Source organism: Protopterus annectens, chromosome 1.part0 (assembly GCF_019279795.1).
Source record: "Protopterus annectens isolate FY-2018-M chromosome 1.part0, PAN1.0, whole genome shotgun sequence".
Taxonomy (NCBI): domain Eukaryota; kingdom Metazoa; phylum Chordata; order Ceratodontiformes; family Protopteridae; genus Protopterus; species Protopterus annectens.
Window position 1 is genome coordinate 1,181,011,194 of NC_056725.1, and position 22,514 is coordinate 1,181,033,707.

Sequence of the window (22,514 nt, forward strand, 5' to 3'; positions counted from 1 at the left end):
CAGGTCCACATGGACTATGCATTGTAAACTAATACAAATTTGAAATCTATGAACCATCACAATTTCTTATGATAAATAGATTAAATTGGATATATTTTTGTATTTTGTTTTGGTTCCTCAGTCTTAGGCCTCACCCTCAGGTCATCGTTAGGGTCCATATTAGAACTACGAAAGTGTAAAATGTCAGACGGCTGAAAAGCCGAATATTCAGTTACTCGAAATTGGTTTTGTGGGGGGCTATGCCCCACACCCCCCTGCTAATTATATATACCAACTCCGAGATCCCACTACAGTGAGGAAAGAGCAAATTTTCCAATCTTCTCTGTACTGCGATCTCAGAAAACCGATCTCGAGTAGCTGAAAATTCAGTTCTTTAGCCGATTGACATTTTACACTTTCTTGGTTCTAATAGGGACCCCATCATTATACCCTACTGACCTGCTATATATTTCTTTTTGTGGTTCTGTGGCATGATCTGGACAGAGGACAGTTGGAGACTTTGTACTGTCCACTGAAAAGGGTATTTTCTTTGATGCCCTGTATCCTGAATTCAACTTGCAATACATCAGATTAGGGGTAGAAGTTCCTGCTGTCATGCATGATCATATCAGAATAGTTAAGAGATGCTATTAATTAGAGATCATTTGTTCCTGCTGACTCCATGTTTCTTTCGGGGATGAACAGGCAACCAGTGGGCATTTACCTATTTGTTAAGTGAATTAGACCATAGGATAAAGATGTCCCTTTTCATGGGTGTGCTGGGATCACTGTCTTGTTCACGGAGGTGATCATTGTCACAAGGCAGGAAAATGGAGTTGGAAGGAGTCAAACACTATATGTTTTCACTACAGGAAGTAGATCATTAACATCTCAAACTCTTAAGCTTCTGCAGTAACTGTCAGACAAGAGCTTTCCCCAAAGGAAGAATGTCTAGTTAGTTTTCTACATGTGCTCGATTTGATTAGGAGGACATGGATACTACTCAAACACAGGTTGTGGCAGTGGGGGTAGATTCTGCTGGCTACGGTTACTTCATCTCTTCTGTAAATGCAGAGAAGTATTGGTATTGTTGTAATCTGCATGTCTGTAAATATGGGTCTAAGACAGACATTTGACTTGCTTTACAAGAAATGTATAAATAATGTAGCCTGATTACAAAAGTAATCGAAGTAGGATGTCTGATTAACTGTTGGTGGTAAACCTTTGCTTGTTTGTTTGCCTATGCAGAAGATATCTTGTAAACATGAAAGAAAAATAATGACACATATTTGGGATTGAAACCCAAGACCTTCAGCATTCCATGCTTTCAACACTGTCTGTGGACTAACAAGAGCCTCTAGGCAGTTAGGTGTTGAATTTTCCTTTAAAAACCTTTTTTCTTTCAGCTCAGAAACATGGTGATAAGGTCAAACTACACAGACACCCACAGATGAAGAAAAAGTCTTCTGCTTAGGCATAGGTTTTAAATCTTGCAAACATGAAAGGAAAACAGTAGCTCTTGCTTGGGACTTAAACCCAAGACCTTTAGCATTCTGTGCTGACATCACTGCCTTTAGACTAAGATAGCACCCTGCGCCATCTTACTCATGTGTGCTAACCCTAACACTGCCCATACCTCTCAGCCTCTTAAAGAAAGAAAGCTGGACAAAGCCATAAATAATAGTGGGACAAAGGCCCAGAAATAGGGACAATTTTTAAATATAGCTCTTAGAAACTTAGAAAGTTGATAGAATGACATGTTTTACATTAGCATGGATTTTCTGAAAGGTGTGAAGTCTGAAACTCAAATGTCTATCATTATTTTCTAATTTCAGTATTTAATGATCTGACACTAATTTGCCAGAAAAAACAAAATTTTATGAAAACTGGACCAAAATATAAGGCAAAAATCTGGACATTCTGCAAAAATCTGCACAGTTGAGAGGTATTGCCCCTAACCCCAACCCTATACATTGCTTTATGAAAAACTATTTCCCTAACTGTAGCACTACAAAAACATTTGGACATATTCCACATACATATTTCGAATAATCACAACATTAAAATTATCCCCATTCCTAACCCTGACTAGCAAGCACTTGCACACATACACCATTCTGTAATCCGAATACTCATTATACATTACCCCACATGCACCACACTGCAACTATCTCCTTACTCTAACCCCAGCCTCCAAAATGTAAGGCTTGACACAGTCTCAGTCATATATTCATTTTTAAGTTTCATTAACATCAATTTTTTTCTTTAATTTGTAAAGTTTTTTATTGCCTAAGCTTAGTTTTGCTTAGACTCAGGATAAAAGGTATATGACATTACTTCACCTTACTCATATAGCCTTAAATCATGTTTTGCACTTTTCTTATTTGTCACCAGGTTTAAAAACAAGAATATAAATACTTGTTTTTTTTTTAAACTACATGTATGCCTTTGCTTATAGCTTCTACTATAACTTCTGACTCATTTCACAAACACACGCCTGTAATAACAACTCCCTTGTAAAGGAAATGTTCACTAACAACAATTTGCAGCTCACTTTGTTACCCACATTCACTTTCAACTAACTGAACTGCTATCATCTCTCTCTCTCTCTCTCTCTATATATATATATATATATATATATATATATATATATATATATATATATACATATACATAGATAAATATAGATACATACATATATATATATATATATATATATATATATATATATATATATATATATATATATCCCTATCTGAGACTACAGGACGGCTATAAGTTGCCTGTAACTGGAAGAAAAGGCATACATAAGGTGTGAAAGTCCAGGTAGAAGTATCCAGTCGAATTTGCTATTCAGTCTCCAGATCTAATTTGTCATCAGTAAGGTTCCTATCCAGATCATTGTTTATTAATGACTTGCAGAATTTCAAAATATTTAGAACACTTGGAGGCTGTTTGTCTATTCTGTTTTGCTAGAACATTATTAACAATTTTATTCTTGATATTACAAATATATGTCAGCATTCTAACACAAGGTCTCCTGGATTACTTGCATAAAACATGGATTGTATAGAGTTGGCCACAGACTAATACATGTACTTTGATAGCTGCAACGGGCATAGTTCTTATAAATTCTGATATTATCTGGATATTTAAAACAGTTATTAACTTAGCTTATTTAGAGGCACTTCAATCCATGCACGTAAAATACCTGTTTTAGATTGCATCTGCTTCACTTAATCTGAGTAGTTTACTAAACATTTTCTTTAAGTCAGTCTTCTGTAGGTAAAACTTGGTTGACTGGTCACATATCTATCCACTTTATCATTTGACTACAAGTTGTCCATTTCCTATCAATAATATTTTAACAGCTCTACTAACTGAATGGAAGTTAAAACAAAACCACTTATTTGTTTTTGACAACAATTTCTTTCATTATGCTTGCTGTTGTAAACCTGCTCTCCATCCCCTACAAACTAGTACTTGAACTACTACAAAGTCACGCTGTTACTGTCATGTGAGTACATTCATTTTTAATTCTGTTCAAATGTTCAAATGTTCATAATGTTCATTTAAACATTTTGCAGGATACCCCTTTCTCTAATCCACCTAATAAAGTTGTTTACAGCTATTTCCTGCTTGAGACATCTGTGCTTTTGCTAATAGTGTATTACATCTGAAATAAAGGGATATTTTCTATATAATGAGAATGATAACATTTATACCTTAACATTTTATTAGAAACAATTTATTTCCTGTATAATCTACTACAAATCTTTTCACTGTCTGTTTTGTAATGTATCACATCTCTGAAGGAAATGGAGCTTATCATACATTTATAATAGATGTTTAGAGGCATATAAAACTTCTCCAGCCTATCCAACAACTATGTATTTTTAATTTATTTTTAAACCCAGTGTTCTACTTGAAATCTAAAGAGATGTAGGCATAAGTGGGAGCCCAACAAGTTCCTACAATTTCTTCAGCATTTGCCAGTAACATTCACCCTCAATCACACCTCTTAGAGCAAGAAATAAAAGTGGGACAAAGGCTCAAAAATAGGGACGGAATTTAAGTATTGTTCTTACAAACGTAGAGAGTTGACAGAATAACAGGTTTTACATTAACATGAATTTTCTGAATGGTATGAAGTCTGAAACTCAAATGTCTGTCATTATTTTTTTAACTTCAATCTTTAATGATATGCCTCAAATTTGTCAGAAAACCACAATTTTATGAAAAACGGACCAAAAATATGAGGCAAAAATCTGGACATTCTGTAAAAATCTATACATTGAGAGGTATGCCCTCAATAAAGAATATATTTGTAAATTTATGACTCAGTTCCCTGAGAAATGGTCACTGCTGACTGTGCTGTAAAGCAGACATCAGGCAGAAACAAAGTGCCTATCTGTAGAACTAAAGGCTTTAGAAGCTGATAGATATTTTCTTCTGCCGCACTTACTAAGTGAAGTTCTAACAGCTTTATATTGTCTATAGTTACTCTTTATGAGTAAGCATTGTCCACTATTTTTCCCTGGCAAGAGACCTGATAGTAACAGCACTTCAGTGTCCTTAACGACCTTTGTTTAATCTTGCTCTAGGGATGTCCTTAACAAGTTTCTCTATTTCCCAATTTAGTAGTGTAATCATAGTACTATATGCACTACATCCTGATGTAGTTTCTAGTATCTTTCTATTCATTTGTTTGAATTATTTACATAGTCTTCATTTTTACTAGCAGCAAGATTATTTAAATAGTCAATGACTAACCACAGTTTGAATCAGAAAGCAAATGTGTAATGCTAGAAGTATAACTGGCTTCACCTATGAAAAGGTGAAACTGAAGGCACCGAGGATGGGAATCCTTGACCTGAATTTGCAAAAAAAGTCATAAAAAACTATTTTTAAGTGTTTTAGCATGGGAGGGGAAAGCCCCTGCACCTGCTGATGAAGGTGGCAAGCCCCCCACACCACTCAAACTTATATGTAACAACCCAGTTGCACCAACTCAAAGAAGGGGGTAAATCCCCCAAAAGGGCATCACTGCTGACAGAACTGGCCAATAGTGATTTCCAGGAGTCTGATCATCAACGGGATACACCTTAGGCAACTGAAGCTCAAGAGTCCAATCTTTGTCCACCTGTAGGTCACCTGTGTAACTGATTTTTGCCTTCAGTAAAGTTGTGAAACATTAGATACAAATTAACCATCATTCTTTCAAATCTGTTGTCAGATATAGACATAGACACCTTTATACAAAATACTCAATTATTTATGTATTCTTTGTCCATGAAAGCAGATATATGAAGACACTTATTAATGTATTTCATTACCTTACTTTTGATTTTACAAAACAATTGAAAAACAAATTTATGTGCAGAGGGTGCAAAAGAAATGAAAAGAGTACTGAGGGGCTGATGAACGAGAATGAGAGCGAGAGAAAGGGACTGATGAACGAAGAGAATGAGAGGGAGAGAAGGCTGGATGATGTGCGGATAGTGAATCATGAAGTGCAGTGGATTAGCAAGGAGGAAGTCAGGATAGCTATGAAGAGAATGAAGAATGGAAAGGCTGTTGGCCCAGATGACATACCTGTGGAAGCATGGAGGTATTTGGGTGAAATGGCAGTGGAATTTTTAACCAGATTGTTTAATGAAATCTTGGAAAGTGAGAGGATGCCGGAGGAATGGAGAAAAAGTGTTTTGGTACCGATTTTTAAGAATAAGGGTGATGTGCAGAGCTGTAGTAACTACAGAGGGATTAAACTGATCAGTCACAGCATGAAGTTATGGGAAGGAGTAGTGGAAGCTAGGTTAAGAAGGGAGGTGATGATTAGTGAGCAGCAGTATGGTTTCATGCCAGGAAAGAGCACTACAGATGCAATGTTTGCTCTGAGAGTGTTAATGGAGAAGTACAGAGAAGGTCAGAAGGAGTTGCATTATGTTTTTGTAGACTTAGAGAAAACATATGACAGGGTGCCTAGAGAGGAGTTGTGGTATTGTATGAGGAAGTCAGGAGTGTCAGAGAAGTATGTAAGTGTGGTACAGGATATGTACGAGGGTAGTGTGACAGTGGTGAGGTCTGTGGTGGGAGTGATGGATGCATTTAAGGTGGAGGTGGGATTATATCAAGGATCAGCTCTGAGCCCTTTCTTATTTGCGATGGTGATGGACAGGTTGACAGACGAGATCAGACAGGAGTTTCCGTGGACTATGATGTTTGCAGATGACATTGTGATCTGTAGTGAGAGTAGGGAACAGGTGGAGGAGACTCTGGAGAGGTTGAGATATGCTCTAGAGAGAAGAGGAATGAAGGTCAGCAGGACTAAGATAGAATATATGTGTGTGAATGAGAGGGAGGAAAGAGGAATGGTGAGGATGCAGGGAGTAGAGGTGGCAAAGGTGGATCAGTTTAATTACTTGGGATCAACAGTTCAGAGTAATGGTGAGTGTGGAAAAGAGGTGAACAAGAGAGTACAGGCAGGATGGAGCTGGTGGAGAAGAGTGTCAGGAGTGATTTGTGACAGACAAGTACCAGTAAGAGTGAAAGGGAAGGTCTTCAAGAGGGTAGTTAGACCAGCTATGTTATATGGGTTGGAGACAGTGGCAGTGACAAAAAGGTAGGAGTCAGAGCTTGACGTGGCAGAGTTGAAGATGTTAAGATTTGCACTGGGTGTGACGAGGGTGGACAGGAATAGGAATAAGTATATTAGAGGGTCAGCCCAGGTTGGAAGGTTTGGAGACAAAGCCAGAGAGGCAAGATTATGTTGGTTTGGACATGTGCTGAGGAGGGATGCAGAGTATATTGGGGAAAAGATGCTAAGGATGAAGCTGCCAGGTAACAGAAAAAGAGGAAGGCCTAAGATAAGGTTTATGGATGTGGTGAGAGAGGACATGCAGTTGGTTGGTGTGACAGAGCAAGATGCAGAGGACGGGAAGAAATGGAAACAGTTGATCCACTGTGGCAACCCCTAATGCAAGCAGCCGAAAGAAGAAGAAGAAGGGTACAAATGAAATATCATATTAGGGTCTATATCACTTCATTGAAAATTCACTTCAGCGAACTTGACTTCATTGACCACAAATCACCGAACTTCACTACCACGAGCATTTACATTGAAAAAAAGATTTCACAAGGGAATGGAAACACTTGGCCAACACAACACCAGAACACACACTGCAGTATTTCAAACCCACCCAAATGGGGTCCCCCCACACCCATCCAAATTATTTATACCAACTCCAAATTTGCACTAATGTGGGGGAAGGGCACAGTTATACTGTTGGTCAACTGCTTCCTTTCCCTACTTAAATCTTTCTTGGATGTCAACGTTATCAGAAGTGATGTTTGGTGGCTTGGGGTCAATGTAGTTAGGTTCGATGAAGTGAATCTTCGATGAACTGAATGGGACCCATCGCATTATAGCAATAATTATAACAAAGTAGATATTGTACAGTCACCTTGCCCTCTCTGGAAGGGAGGTAGAGGTTTATGATAGTGATCTGATATGCTCCCAGTGATGGGGGAATATCATAATCACACAGGAGATAGCCATTAAAATTCAGCATAAAATGGGGTCTGGAGCCAAAACTTTGTCCAGTGATTATTATGACATCACCCATATAAGGTAAAAAAAAACTCCATGGCATATGTGATGCTTTCTGCTGCACTATTTCAAGCCATTTACCATTCCTAATCTGCCCATAGAACAGTCATAACCTGGGGGGGATAGTACCTGGGACACAAAGGAAAATGGAGCAGTGAGTATAGACTTAGTGCAACTAATGTTCAGCTGAACAACATGCAGGGATGGGGTGGGGGCCAAAAAAAAGATTTTGTACAGTCACTAAGAGTCTTCAGGGTGTCTCTTGCCATTTACAGTAGGCTGTGATAATGGCTATCTCTTGTAGAGGATATTAAGTTAGTTCTGTTTTATTACTTAGCTTGGGATAGCAGATATTTTGCATTCTATATAAGGAGCTGATGCAGAGTTGCAGGGATGAAAGTAATGCTGTCACAGAGAAGTTAAAGTTTCTGATGGGAATTATTGTAAAATGGTATAGCAGAAGGAGAAAAGTCCCATCATTAGCAAGATCTGAAGGTAACCAGAGGTGGAAGGATTAGAAGGAAGCAGAACAGAGAAAGTGACATTTAGCATGAGAGCATTGTATTAGCATTATTACTATTTGATGCAAGTCAAAGTGAAAACCAAAGGTTAGGAAGAAGTATAAGATATGTTTGAAGGATAATTTTTGGAGAAGAGGCAGTTAACACAGAACATTAAGGCTCTGTACTGTTAATGAGATGTTTCCTATAGCCAAACATAAAAGGTTTGATTCTTTTTCACCTCCATTTGCTTATTGCGTGAGTCTGAGCAAGTAACTTAACCAGACTGTGTTCCTGGTTTGTCCCTGAAAAGAAACACATGTCCAGTGGGCTTACCTGGTTAACAAATGTATAAAATTAAAGTTAGAAAAAAAATTCTGACCCTATTTTTCACAAAGTCACTGTAAGCATTACTCACTAAAGAAGCACATTGTAAATATTACTAACAGATTTATGTTGCTTTTTCCAGTTATCTACTAATCAAAGCATTAGCTGAGCATTTCCTACTGCCATTCTCTTCTCTACCTTAAACTCCCTTGTAATCCTTACTGTCACTTTTCAAAATGTTTAATCTTGCTACTTAAAACTCTTATACATCTAAAATCCCATTCACAAACATGCTGGTTTACTAAGCCCATTGAACATGTAGGAGAAACAGGCAAATGTAGGTTTTGCAAAACAGAATTGGAAACAGTCACATACCTCATTGCTGGTTGTGACGTACTAATGGCAGAAGGACTGTATACTGAAAGGAATACTAATGTGTCAAGACTGTTGCACTGGGAATTAAACACTATGGTATTGAAGTGGCTAAAAAACACTGGAAACATGAGCCACAAAGCATCATAGAAAATTATGACGTCTACATCACATGGGATCATCCATTACAAAAGACAGATGCTAGAAAACTGGATACAGTGGTCCAAGAAAAGATGACAAAATTAGCATTGATCACTGAAATCGCCACACTCAGTGACTACAGTGTCCTGTGTACAGAGAGACACAAAGTCATTTAATGTCAGGATTTGCAAGCAGAAACAAGAGCAATGTGGAAGAAAGATACCCAGATAGTTGCAATAGTAGTAGGAGCAGCGGGTCTTATAAAAAAAGAGTCTGCAGTCATATTTAGACATGTTACCAATACATGTAACTCTGTACGAAATGCAGGAGGAATCATTACTGAGCACATTGCAGGTGCTGCGAAGAGTACTTTTGGCTGACATGAAAGAATGAAACAATACTAATCTCACGAACTTTAATCGTACCTTGACGTAGGATTGGAGTCCATTCCCATCATGGTATTAGAAACCCAAAGATTTGCAGAAATTAAAAAAACACAAACTTTATACTGTACCTGTCATGTACCTCCCAGAGTACTTTCATTCAGCCCACTTTTTTCTGTCCTACACAGCCCATTGCACTTTCTCTTTCATTTCACATGCTTTTTATTGTACTTCCTCCCTCTCCCACCCCTCCCTCATCATCCCTAATGCTAATGTTGACACAGTAGTATTAAATCCCACACTCAGTTTCCCTACTCAATACTCATTACAATGTCAGCCTTCAGCCAACTGTCCTTTATATAACAACCAACTCTCAGGTAAATAAAAGTTACACACAGCACCCACCCTTACTCATTTACAACAAATATGTACAAAAATACTGAATTATTTGCTATAAATTACTTAAGAGTTATGTTAACAGGCTTGGCCATTTAGGAGTTGTTAGCCATTGTGGTCCCATACTAAATAAACTGATACTTACACACCTGAGCTATGTCTAAATAAGCTGCTATAATACAGATTAGTAGTACATGAAGTTTTCTGACAAACAACAATAAACATAGATACTGGGGCACACATTATTCCCTGAATATATGTTTGTGTAATAAACAAGGATTTACTGCCTCGGTACAGGATGTACTTATTACATAATCTTACAATACATTTGTTATCTTCATATGCATCTTTCTTTGAACAGTTTTGTAATGTATACTGATCATAGCTTTCGTAAATTCCTATTCTCTATACATTCTTTACTTTTCTTTGCAAACAGTCTTACTGAATGCATTGCAGTTGATTAACAGTTTTGTGCAAACTACTTATAACTACTTGTAAACATTTTGCACATCTGCTCTTGTGCCTTGGTCAGGACTGAAATGCATCTGTGAACCAACCCATTCATTTGGTAGAAAAAAAAATATTAAAGAACTGTCATGTTTAGCTACTAACAGAAAACACAAAGACATTGGAGCTCAGACATTATTTAAAAGCTTTAATTGGACCAATATAGGTTTTGCAATTACTCGAGCTTTTGAGCTGCCATGAGCCCTTCTTCAGAAAATTAATAACTCTAGATAAATGGTTCATGCCAGCTCGAAAGCTCGAGTAACTGCAAAACCAATGTTGGTCTAATAAAAGGTATTATATCACACCTGTGTTCCAGTGTCTTTGTGCCCACTTGGTTAACAAACATATGGTAAATTAATAAATAAGTAAAATATATGATCTGTTTGCCATTACTTTCAAAGTGTATGTCTTGGTCAATAATGATTCACAAAATGCAATGCTTGACACAGGCTAAAGTCTAGTTTTGGTTTTCAGTTTTTATTTGTAAATATATAAAAATGTAGTATACGAGGTGGTTAAAGCAAAGTAAATTTAATAAACAGTTAGTGCTTTCACATCAGTTTGCGATGCTTCATCAGACCAAAGAACATATTGCATCACTTCCTCTATATATATATATATATATATATATATATATATATGTATATATATATATATATATATATATATATATATATATATATATATATCAATTAATTATACATTCAATTATCTAATTACAATTTAAAGTTAACATGCAAATGTAAAGCATAAACTGCAATAATAAAACTTTATATAAGAATACATTTTGTCTAAAAAACCTAACTTCCAAAATAGAATCTACTAACTACAATATTAAAACTTATAATAAAAATAAACCATATGCTTCTTAATGTGCACATGTATTTTATCTAAGAGACCTAGCTTTCGAGTATGGCTTAACAGAAGCTCTGTCATTGAGACCTGGTAGTCTATCCGCTTGCAATTCTAAAATCCATTTTAACTCACGTTGTTGTGTTACGTTTTTTAAATCTCCTAATCTAGGACTTGGATGTATGCATTCTATAACTTTAAAAGTAAACTCATGTGTATTAGAAAATAGGGCTGAATATTCAGCTAAGGCACTTCTATCTATATCATTATTTCAAATTGCTGCTATGTGCTCCCTTGCAAGTTCCCTTAATGACGTATTAGTCATACCTACATGAAATGAATTGCAGGTATTACACATGGCTAAATAAATCAAGTTCTTCATTGTACAATTAGCTGAGACATTAAATTTGTATACTGTATTAGTTCTAGAATGTATAAATTTATTATTCAAGGTCAACACACTACAAATACTACAATTACCACATTTCTTTAGTCCACTTGTGGTTGTGTTACCAACACTTTTATTACTAGTATAACATAGCAGTCTCTTTAAATTTTATCTATTCTTATAACTAAATTGGGGTCTATTTTTAATAGCTTTATTTATTTCTTTATCAGTTTGTAATATAAACCAATTGTATTTATTATTTGATGTACATGTTCAGCATTGCTGGAGTATTCCAGTGTGAGGCCTACTGTATCTTTATCATACTTTCTACTGGGAACAATTTCTTGATCCAAATCAACTCCAGACATGTAAGGTCTAGCTCTATTATTTCTTATCTTTTGTACCTCTTGTATACCTCTCTCAATTTCTTTACTATTATATTTATGTTCATGCAATTCTTCCTTAAAAACTTTCGTATCTGCATACATTTTTTTATCATCTTTATCTAACCTTGAGATACGCATACCTTGCCCTTTAATTATGGTTTTATATATATGAAAGGATGCATACTATCTCTATATAAAATATGATTTCTATGACATGGTTTTATATATAACTCAGTTGTAAAGCAACCATTTATGTCTTTCTTTATGGTAATATCTAAAAACTCTACTTGGTTATCTGAAACAACGTGAGTAAAACTAAGAAACTTCGTAGTATTATTAATGTAAGTTAAAAATTGTTGCAGCTGTGCCCAGGAACCTGTCCAAATCATTATTAGGTCAGCCACAAATCTTTTATATAGAAAATATACTTAGAAAATTCATTCCTTTGTTTGGTGGGCTAACTACTTTTGAAAAAGTATGTGACATTGATTTTAGGGCCACACTTAACAACAATAGACACGAGTTGGGAATGAGAAGTAACATATCCAAACATGAACTGGAGTTTATCTCACTCCTTAATGAATGTAAAGTTAGAGTCATGAAACCAGATAAGGGAGGGGGTCTGGTGTTCATGGACCAATACTTTTATGAAAATAAAATGTTGTCTCATTTACAGTCTGGCACCTATTTGAGATCTAGTTTGAATGAACTAAATTTAGCCTATAAGAAAATTAGGGGTGTCCTTGATGACTTATTCCTTGAAGGTAGTATTGATTGTAACACCTTTCAATACTTGTCAATGCCAGCACCTAAGGTTCCCACGATTTTTGGCACACCCAAAATTCATAAAGATTTAATAGATCCCCCATTGAGGCCTATAGTTGATGGGCGGGGTTCTATTACTTATGCTTGTGCCAAGTACATCGATGGTATTCTTAAACCATACATCCAGGGGGAACCACAGATTTGTAAAGATTCCTGGGATTTTTTGGAGAATTTTAATAAAATTGAATACCATGTTGACTTGGTCTTCCTGATTGTGGATGTTAAAGATCTGTATACTGTGATACCTCATCAACTAGGTATTGACTGGGCAAGGAATTTTATGGTGACCAAGAGGGCCACTAATGGTCAGATGTACTTAGTAGAAACATTATTGGACTTGGTCCTGGCAAATAACTTTTTAATTTTTAAGGACCAGTTTTTTCTCCAGAGTACAGGGATTGCCATGGGATCTCCCTGTGGGTGTAGTTTTGCTAACAGTGTGATGGCTTTTTGGGAACGCAATTACTTGTTCAATAGTGAACTGTATCAACAACATGTCACTTGGTACACTAGATACCAAGATGACATGTGTTTTATCTGGAAGGGTCCGCAAAATCTTATTCCACAATTTATAGACAATATTTCTGGAATGACCAACTTCTTAGAATTCACGTACACTATTGGAGTGGATGAAATGAGTTTTTTAGATGTAAAAATCTGTAAGGATAAAATCAACAACAAGTTTAAATCTTTAATTTACAGAAAGCCAACCCATTCTAACAGCTATTTGCATTTTTCTAGTTGTTACCCCTTTCATTAAAAAAGGAGTGTAGTTAAAGGGCAACTTGTCAGAGCTGCTAGAATGATTTCAGATGATAATGATTTTCTGATGGAATGTAACAAAATCAGTAAAATGTTTCTGGCTCGAGGCTATCCTGATAGCCTCATAAAAGAGATGACGGATGAAGTACAGGTTAAAAGGGCTAATGGCCACTTTACTCCACTGTTGGTGGGTGGCTTAATGAGTAGATCGGGTAAGGACACCTCTAAGAGGGATTCCACCGTACATTCTAGAATCAACTTTTTGTTCACTTTCAGTGTGGACTGTAAAGCTATCAGAGAAATAGTGGCTAAAAACTGGAACATCATACTTGAGGATAGGGCTCTGGTTAAGGTTCTTGGGACACGTCCAGAATTTACATACCGTAGGGGTGTTAATCTTAAAAATCTAGTTGAAATGGCTACGGTTAAATCTAAAATTCAAAATAAAATTGTAGGAATGCGTAAATGTGGTATGTGCCCTCAATGTAAGTTCATCCATGTTGGTAACAAAGTGTATATCAACAGTAAAAACTATTTCATTAAGGGTAATTACAATTGTGACACCAATGGCGTGATATATGTGGCTCTATGTAAAAAATGTCCTTCCTTCTATATTGGCAAAACGGAGAGAAAAATAAATAAAAGAATTTACGAGCACCTGTATGCTATAGATAGGAAGGACCTCACAAATGCACTTGCTAGGCATGTGTTAGAATTCCCTGACCACTGTTTCACTTTCAGTGTAGTACATCACATCAAAAATGACATAAGGGGAGGGCCCTGGCAGCTACATTTAGAAGAGCAAGAAGTATTATGGCAGATTAGAACATGTGCACATTTGCTTCCAGGTTTGAATGACTATGTCTCCATAAAGTGTATTCTTAAGCTTAAAGCTCACCTTAGATAAGCATTAGTGGTTAATAATTTATCCAGTGTGTAAATGGGGGGGGGGGGGGTAATAATTATTAGCTGTAAGAAAGTGAGATTTCCACTTTCATAATATTTTAGATTTAGGATTGGTAAAAGCCTTAGGCAATTTAATTGATATTGTTATGTCTTCAGTTATGGTTACTGTGTGTTTTAAAAAATGTGTTTTTTAATATTTGTTTTTAAATAAGGCACTCATCAAGTTGTTTAGTGGAGTAGTAACTCAACAGATGATTAATATAGGCTTGTAAGAAGTTGTTCTATCTATTTAAAAGAGATAGGAACATCCTGTATCAATTTAGTGATGTGATTGGCTGTTTAGCCACTTATAGATGTAGGTTTTATGTATAAAAACCAAGCTGTGTTAACTGGTTTTTGTCTGATGAAGGCTGGGCATTTGCTTAGCTGAAAGAGCTTACGTTTATTAAAAAGTCCGTGCCATTTATTGTGTCAGCGTGCTTCTACTTTCCTTTTGCTTGGATAATAAATGTATACATCCTAGAAATAATAGAGTATACAAATTTAATTTCTCAGCTAATTATACAACAAAGAACTTGATTTATTTAGCCGTGTATAATACCTGCAATTCATTTTATGTAGGTATGACTAATAGGTCATTAAGGGAATGTGCAAGGGAGCATATAGCAGCAATTCGAAATAATGATATAGATAGAAGTGCCTTAGATAAACATTCAGCCCTATTTTCTAATACACATGAGTTTACTTTTAAAGTTATAAAATGTATACATCCAAGTCCTAGATTAGAAGATCTAAAAAACTTAACAGAACAACGTGAGTTAAAATGGATTTTAGAACTGCAAGCTGATAGACCACCAGACCTCAATGATAGATCTTCTATTAAGCCATACTTGAAAGCTAGGTCTCTTAGATAAAATACATGTGCACATTAAGAAGCATATGGTTTATTTTTATTATAAGTTTTACTATTGTAGTTAGTAGGTTCTATTTTGGAAGTTAGGTTTTTTTAGACAAAATGTATTCTTATATAAAGTTTTATTATTGCAGTTTATACTTTACATTTGTATGTTAACTTTAAATTTTAATTAGATAATTGAATGTATAATTAATTGATATATATATATATATATATATATATATATATATATATATATATATATATATATATCTCAACACACAAACGAACCAAATGAGAAAATAAACAATTAGCCCAACAGCAACGTGCAGCATAAAGAACAACCTTCTGTTCTCTGGCAAAATTCAGCTTCCAATAAATCCAAAAAAGTCACTTGACGATAATCAGTTTTAATGTAAATACCAGCAACAACACAGAAAAGACAACGTAAGCGCTTTCACGGGTCCTCCCGCTTCATCAGACGTATGACTATAACCATTACTGCATTTGCTCTTATACTATATGCTTAGTTTTGGCGCCACTTCTAGGTACGCCTACATTGCTTCTAATCCATATTTAAAGCGCTACTACAAAACATATGATAAAATTTTAAAAACAAACGTGTATTAAAATTCAGTCTGGTAAACACAACAACTTGACCAAATTAAAAAACTGTTTATGATATTCCTACACAGATTGTATAAAAATCTAACGGTGTACAGCACATTTTTCAACTAGTATTTGTCAAAGTCACATACCTCGTTGAATAATCATCACTTTATCCCTTGCGTATGCAGCGTAACTCCAACCCTGACAACTGTCTCAAACCATATTGTGTAACCTCCCCGTTAGATCCACAATAAATAAAAAGTAAAATGCCACCATGGAGACAGTATCTCCTTCGAAACATTATCTCTATCGGCTTCACTTGCCTCCGATGTAAACCTTGAATACGCTAATACGTAATAGCGTAAGGCTATGCCACTGTGGAAGTACGTAAGGATGTTATCGCATACATTCTCTGCATAAATGTGAAAACAAACGGACGTATTAACGTCTCGTTCTATATGCATTGATGAATCATTACAACTATCATATACATAAAGAATGAAATGCAACCATCGTTCAGGACATACAATCGGATGACTTAATCAGTTGTGTTATGCGTATTTCATAATTTTGTACATTTGGATATTAATAATGAATAAATCTTATGTACAAGTGCAAATAAACCTCCTATCATTATTTACCAGCTATAACAGGTTATAAAAATACATCAGACCTCTCACAAGAAATATATAAAATAATACTTAAAACAATATCAAACAACTGGTAGAAGTTTGATGTATATTGCCTGAATATCAAACAAATGATAGAAGTTTGATGTATATTGCCTGAAGGTCAAATGCATAAACACTATAAATGATCAAACCTAATGGCCGCATATAGCTAAACCCATCTAATTTTGTTCTTATACAAACGTACAATTGTCAATTAAACATCAATGTTAAACTATCACTGCTAGGGGCATAAATACATCTTATTCACTTGGCCGACCTAAGTATTCGATGTTTCAAATTAACTTATAATCAAACAATGGTTGTAATATATATGTAATTAGTTACCCAAAGCATAGAGACTGTGTGAAAACTATGTGACCCTACTTCAATCTCCTGGTTTTTAAAACAGGTTTGAGTGAAGTGGAATCATTTAGTCCCATACCACGGTGCGCTCCAAGTCTAAATATCCATTCAAGTTCTGCATACTCTGTGTCATTAACTATATTACCCATTCTCATGTTCACATATTGTATGTGTAAAATTTGAAACATAAACGTGTGTGATTCACCATTTTTCATAATGTGTTTGTATAGCGCATTGTATTCTTCCTTTCTAGCTATACTGTACTGATGATCACGGATTCTCTCTCGAAGTGTTCGGTTGGTTTTCCCAATGTAAAAACAATAACAGACCTTGCAATAAGCAACGTATACTAAGTTCTTACTATTGCATGTTCCATTTACTTTCAGTTGCCATAATCGTCTAGATTCAGGATGCCTATAAAAACGAGATTCGTCTATAAACATACATTGCTTGCATCCATTACATTTTCTTGTACCCAAAAAATAGGGGGCTGAGTGAATTTCTACAGCATTAGTGGTACCTTTTCGATAACAAAGTTGTTGTTTTAACGTTTTATTGTTTTTATATATAAACCTCGGTTTATGGCCTAGTAGTTCTTTGGTCTTATCATCTACTAATAATATATCCCAACAGTCATTAATGGCATCTCTGATACGTTCAAAGTTGGTACCTAATGATAGAACAAACGCTGGTTTACTATCCACCTTGTTCACACTCTGGATGTGTATATCCCCATCAGAAAAATAGGGTCTTGCAGATGTCATCCTATTACTAATGACTTTCATGCAGACCTTCTCAACCTCATCATGGTTGTACCCCCTTGCCACAAAGTCTACTTTCAACTTATTTAATTCTATTTTTAAATTATCATCGTTATTGCAGAGTCTTGCCAATCTAAGGGCTTGACCTTTTACTATGTTATTAAATATACTGGGGTTATGCATACTAGTCCTATGCAAGAATGATGGACAATAACAAGTTTTACGAAATACATTGGTAACAATTTTATCGTCCAGTTTACTTATTGAGACATCTAGAAAGTCAATCATGGTCTTGGAAAACTGCATGCTGAATCTCAAGAAACTACTGGAACTATTCAACACTGTGAGGAAGTCTTGTAAAGACGTTTCAGTACCATTCCACAAAATGAATAAATCATCTACAAAACGTCTATGAAATACTACTTGTGGTGTATTGATTAAATGCTCTTTCTCCCATGATGTCATAACCAGATTGGCGTAAGCGTTTGCGCAACTCGTGCCCATCGCTACGCCTCTCCTCTGCTTAAAAAACTTGTCCTTAAAAAGAAAGATGTTATTATCCAAGACAGTTTCTAGCAGCAAACATATAAAATCTGATTTGATTGTATCCATATGGCCATCTGTTATAAGTAGCTCCCTCAACATATTTATCCCTGTGTCATTGGGAATGCTCGTAAAAAGTGACTCTACGTCCAATGTTACGAGGATTAACTCATCAGTTATATCTATACTATCCATGAATACATACAGATCTTTTAAAAATTGTTGTGTATCACGCAGAATGTGATGATACTTTTCCAAGACTATTTTTAATTGTTGGTCCAGGTAGATGGAAATACCTTCTGTGACCCATCCTTCACCAGCTACGATTGGTCTAAATTTTGGGTAGTTGGGATCCTTATGTATTTTTGGTAGGCCATTTATTTGTGGAATTACCGGATAATCTACGGTACAGTAATCAAATAACTCTCTGGTCATTATACTTAAGTTGTAACATTCTAGTAGCACTCCTCTCACATTATTTATGGTTTGATTAACGTCTACCATGTTGATAACTTCATATGCTTCTGTATCTAACATTTGATCCATGGTATCATAATAATATTGGGCATCCATAATGACAATGGGGCCCCCTTTATCTGATGGTTTAATTACAATGTTAGTATTCTTTTTAAGGCTATTCAATGCCTGGCTTTCTAACTCACTCATATTTGATGTAATTGATGCTGAGTTAAAGCTTGTGTCCTTATAAAAGGCATTTTCTACCGCCCTAACAAATACTTCTACATTGGGGGGTAACTGAGGTTGGAATTCACTCTTCTTTTTTAAGTTATGACTACACTGCATTTCAGAGTTGAACATCAATTTTAACGTTACATTTCTAGCGAACATTCGTAGAGCTATAATTGCTTCACTTATGTCCACTTTATTTGTAGGTATAAATCCAAGTCCCTTGGATAGTAAATCACATTCTGCTTCAGATAACTGATAACTAGAAATGTTCCATATTAAGTTTTTTGAAACCACATTTTCTTGATAGTATGCATTTGTTGCTGTGGTGCTTCCTTCCTCTTCTGTCCACGATGAATATCCATGTCCAGCGATCCTCTCCTGTTTATACGTATCGGAAAAGGAAAAACCGAGGGGTCATTCCCAGTAGAATTCTTCACAACAGTTTTTCTTCTGACATCTGCCATCACTTGTTGGATTGGTTCACCATCATGTGTCATAGCCAAATCAGCATTTGTAGCTGCAGTTCCTTCTGTTGTAATAGGGCCTTGATGTATAGGAGCCAGTTGCTCTTGATTGCTTACTTTACTTACATTGCTTGAACTGGCCTCTATTCTTGTGTCCTGCCTTACTGGACCATCATGTTCTGGGCCTAGTGTTTGTTTGTGCATATGATTCGGGTTGCTGTCATCACTGTGGTTACTGTCCCTGGGCCAAGTAAAAACATTATGCTTAGCGAAGTCATCCAAATCTCGCGATATTTTCCTTTTCTTTTGATCTAAAATCTTGACTTCGTATCTTTGTACTTTCTCCGCCAGTTCGTGCAAATACAGCTCCGTTGGCCCATCACCATAAACCTCAAATAAATCAGTTTGTTTTCTAATAACATTGTCTCTTAACTCATTTTCAAATGGTTGAAAAAAATCTATGAGTAATTGCATATATGCTTTGCTCGTTTCAATGTTGATCTTTTGCCATTTGCTCAGCAACTCATCATACACAGTACCATAGCTAGGCATATTCAAGACCCTAAGGCCTCTTGGTATGATATTTAAATTGAGGCTTGCTTCCAAATGGAAGCGCTGACATTGCAAGCGTTTGTATTTAAAGATATCGTTCTCAATACTCCGTTTAAGTAAAACAACATCTTGTCCAATGTTCTTATTTATTACCTTGGTACTATTAAATTCACTCACGTCAGTTTGTAATAGAGGATTCACTGAGTCCCTCAGTAAGCTGTTTAATCGCATATTGCCATCCTTGTATTGTTCATTCGAACCCATAGTTGCCGCTGCTGTACCCTCCATGTTAAGCAAATCTCTCAACACACAAACGAACCAAATGAGAAAATAAACAATTAGCCCAACAGCAACGTGCAGCATAAAGAACAACCTTCTGTTCTCTGGCAAAATTCAGCTTCCAATAAATCCAAAAAAGTCACTTGACGATAATCAGTTTTAATGTAGATACCAGCAACAACACAGAAAAAACAACGTAAGCGCTTTCACGGGTCCTCCCGCTTCATCAGACGTATGATTATAACCATTACTGCATTTACTCTTATACTATATGCTTAATTTTGGCGCCACTTCTAGGTACGCCTACATTGCTTCTAATCCATATTTAAAGCGCTACTGCAAGACATATGATAAAATTTTAAAACCAAACGTGTATTAAAATCCGGTAAACACAATCAACTTGACCAAGTTAAAATACTGTTTATAATATTCCTACACAGATTGTATAAAAAATCTAACGGTATACAGTGCATTTTCCAACTAGTATTTGTCAAAGTCACATACCTCGTTGAGTAATCATCACTTTATCCCTTGCGTATGCAGCGTAACTCCAACCCTGACAACTGTCTCAAACCATATTGTGTAACCTCCCCGTTAGATCCACAATAAATAAAAAATAAAATAAAATGCCACCACGGAGACAGTATCTCCTTCGAAACATTATTTCTATCGGCTTCACTTGCCTCCGATGTAAACCTTGAATACGCTAATACGTAATGGCGTAAGGCTATGCCATTGTGGAAGTACGTAAGGATATCGCATACATTCTCTGCATAAATGTGAAAACAAGCGGACGATTAGCGTCTAGTTCTATATGCATTGATTAATCATTACAACTATCATATACATAAGGAATGAAGTACAGGTTAAAAGGGCTAATGGACATACTCCAGGATGACTTAATGAGTAGATCGTGTTAATTTCATAATTTTAGAATCAACTTTTGTTCACTTTCAGTGTGGATAAAGCTATCAGAGAAATAGTGGCAAAAAACTGGAACATCATACTTGAGGATACTCTGGTTAAGGTTTGTTAATCTTAAAAATTGAAATGGCTACGGTTAAATCTAAAATTCAAAATAAAATTGTAAATGCGTAAATGTGGTATGTGCCCTCAATGTAAGTTCATCCATGTTGGTAACAAAGTGTATATCAACAGTAAAACTATTTCATTAAGGGTAACAATTGTGACACCAATGGCGTGATATATGTGGCTCTAGTCCTTCCTTCCTATTGGCCAACGAGAGAAAAATAAATAAAACACCTGTATGCTATAGATAGGAAGGACCTCACAAATGCACTTGCCAGGCATGTGTTAGAATTCTGTTCAGCTACATTTAGAAGAGCAAGAAGTATTATGGCAGATTAGAACATGTGCACATTTGCTTCCAGGTTTGAATGACTATGTCTCCATAAAGTGTATTCTTAAGCTTAAAGCTCACCTTAGATAAGCATTAGTGGTTAATAATTTATCCAGTGTGTAAATGGGCATAATTATTAGCTGTAAGAAAGTGAGATTTCCACTTTGATTGGTAAAAGCCTTAGGCAATTTAATTGATATTGTTATGTCTTCAGTTATGGTTACTGTGAATATTTGTTTTTAAATAAGGCACTCATCAAGTTGTTTAGTGGAGTAGTAACTCAACAGATGATTAATATAGGCTTGTAAGTTGTTCTATCTATTTAAAAGAGATAGGAACATCCTGTATCAATTTAGTAATGTGATTGGCTGTTTAGCCACTTATAGATGTAGGTTTTATGTATAAACCAAGCTGTGTTAACTGGTTTTGTCTGATGAAGGCTGGGCATTTGCTTAGCTGAAAGAGCTTACGTTTATTAAAAGTCTATATATATATATATATATATATATATATATCTTTGTGGATATTTATTTATTTTATTTTATTTATTTTTTATTTAACATTTGTTGACCAGGAAAGTCCGACTAGGTCCCACAGATCCTGTTTTCAGCAGAGGCCCGGGGAGAAACGCTCCAGAAGCATGTCTTTAGAATGTGGGAGGAAACCGGAGTAACCGGAGGAAACCCACGTGAACGCAGGGAGAACATGCAAACTCCACACAGAAGGCACCCCATAAATAAATAAATAAAATAAATAAATAAATAAATAAATAAATAAATGTTCTTTGGTCTGATGAAGCATCGCAAGCTGATGTGAAAGCGTTAACCATTTATTAAATTTACTTTGCTTTAGCCAAATTGTGTACATTTTTATTTATTTACAAATATATACAGTTTGTGTAGTAGGGGTTCTGCAGTGGCATCATTATTCATTATTGGAGTTTCAGTTTTTATTGCCTAGGACCTTGTATTTAGTTTTAGTTAGCTTTAGG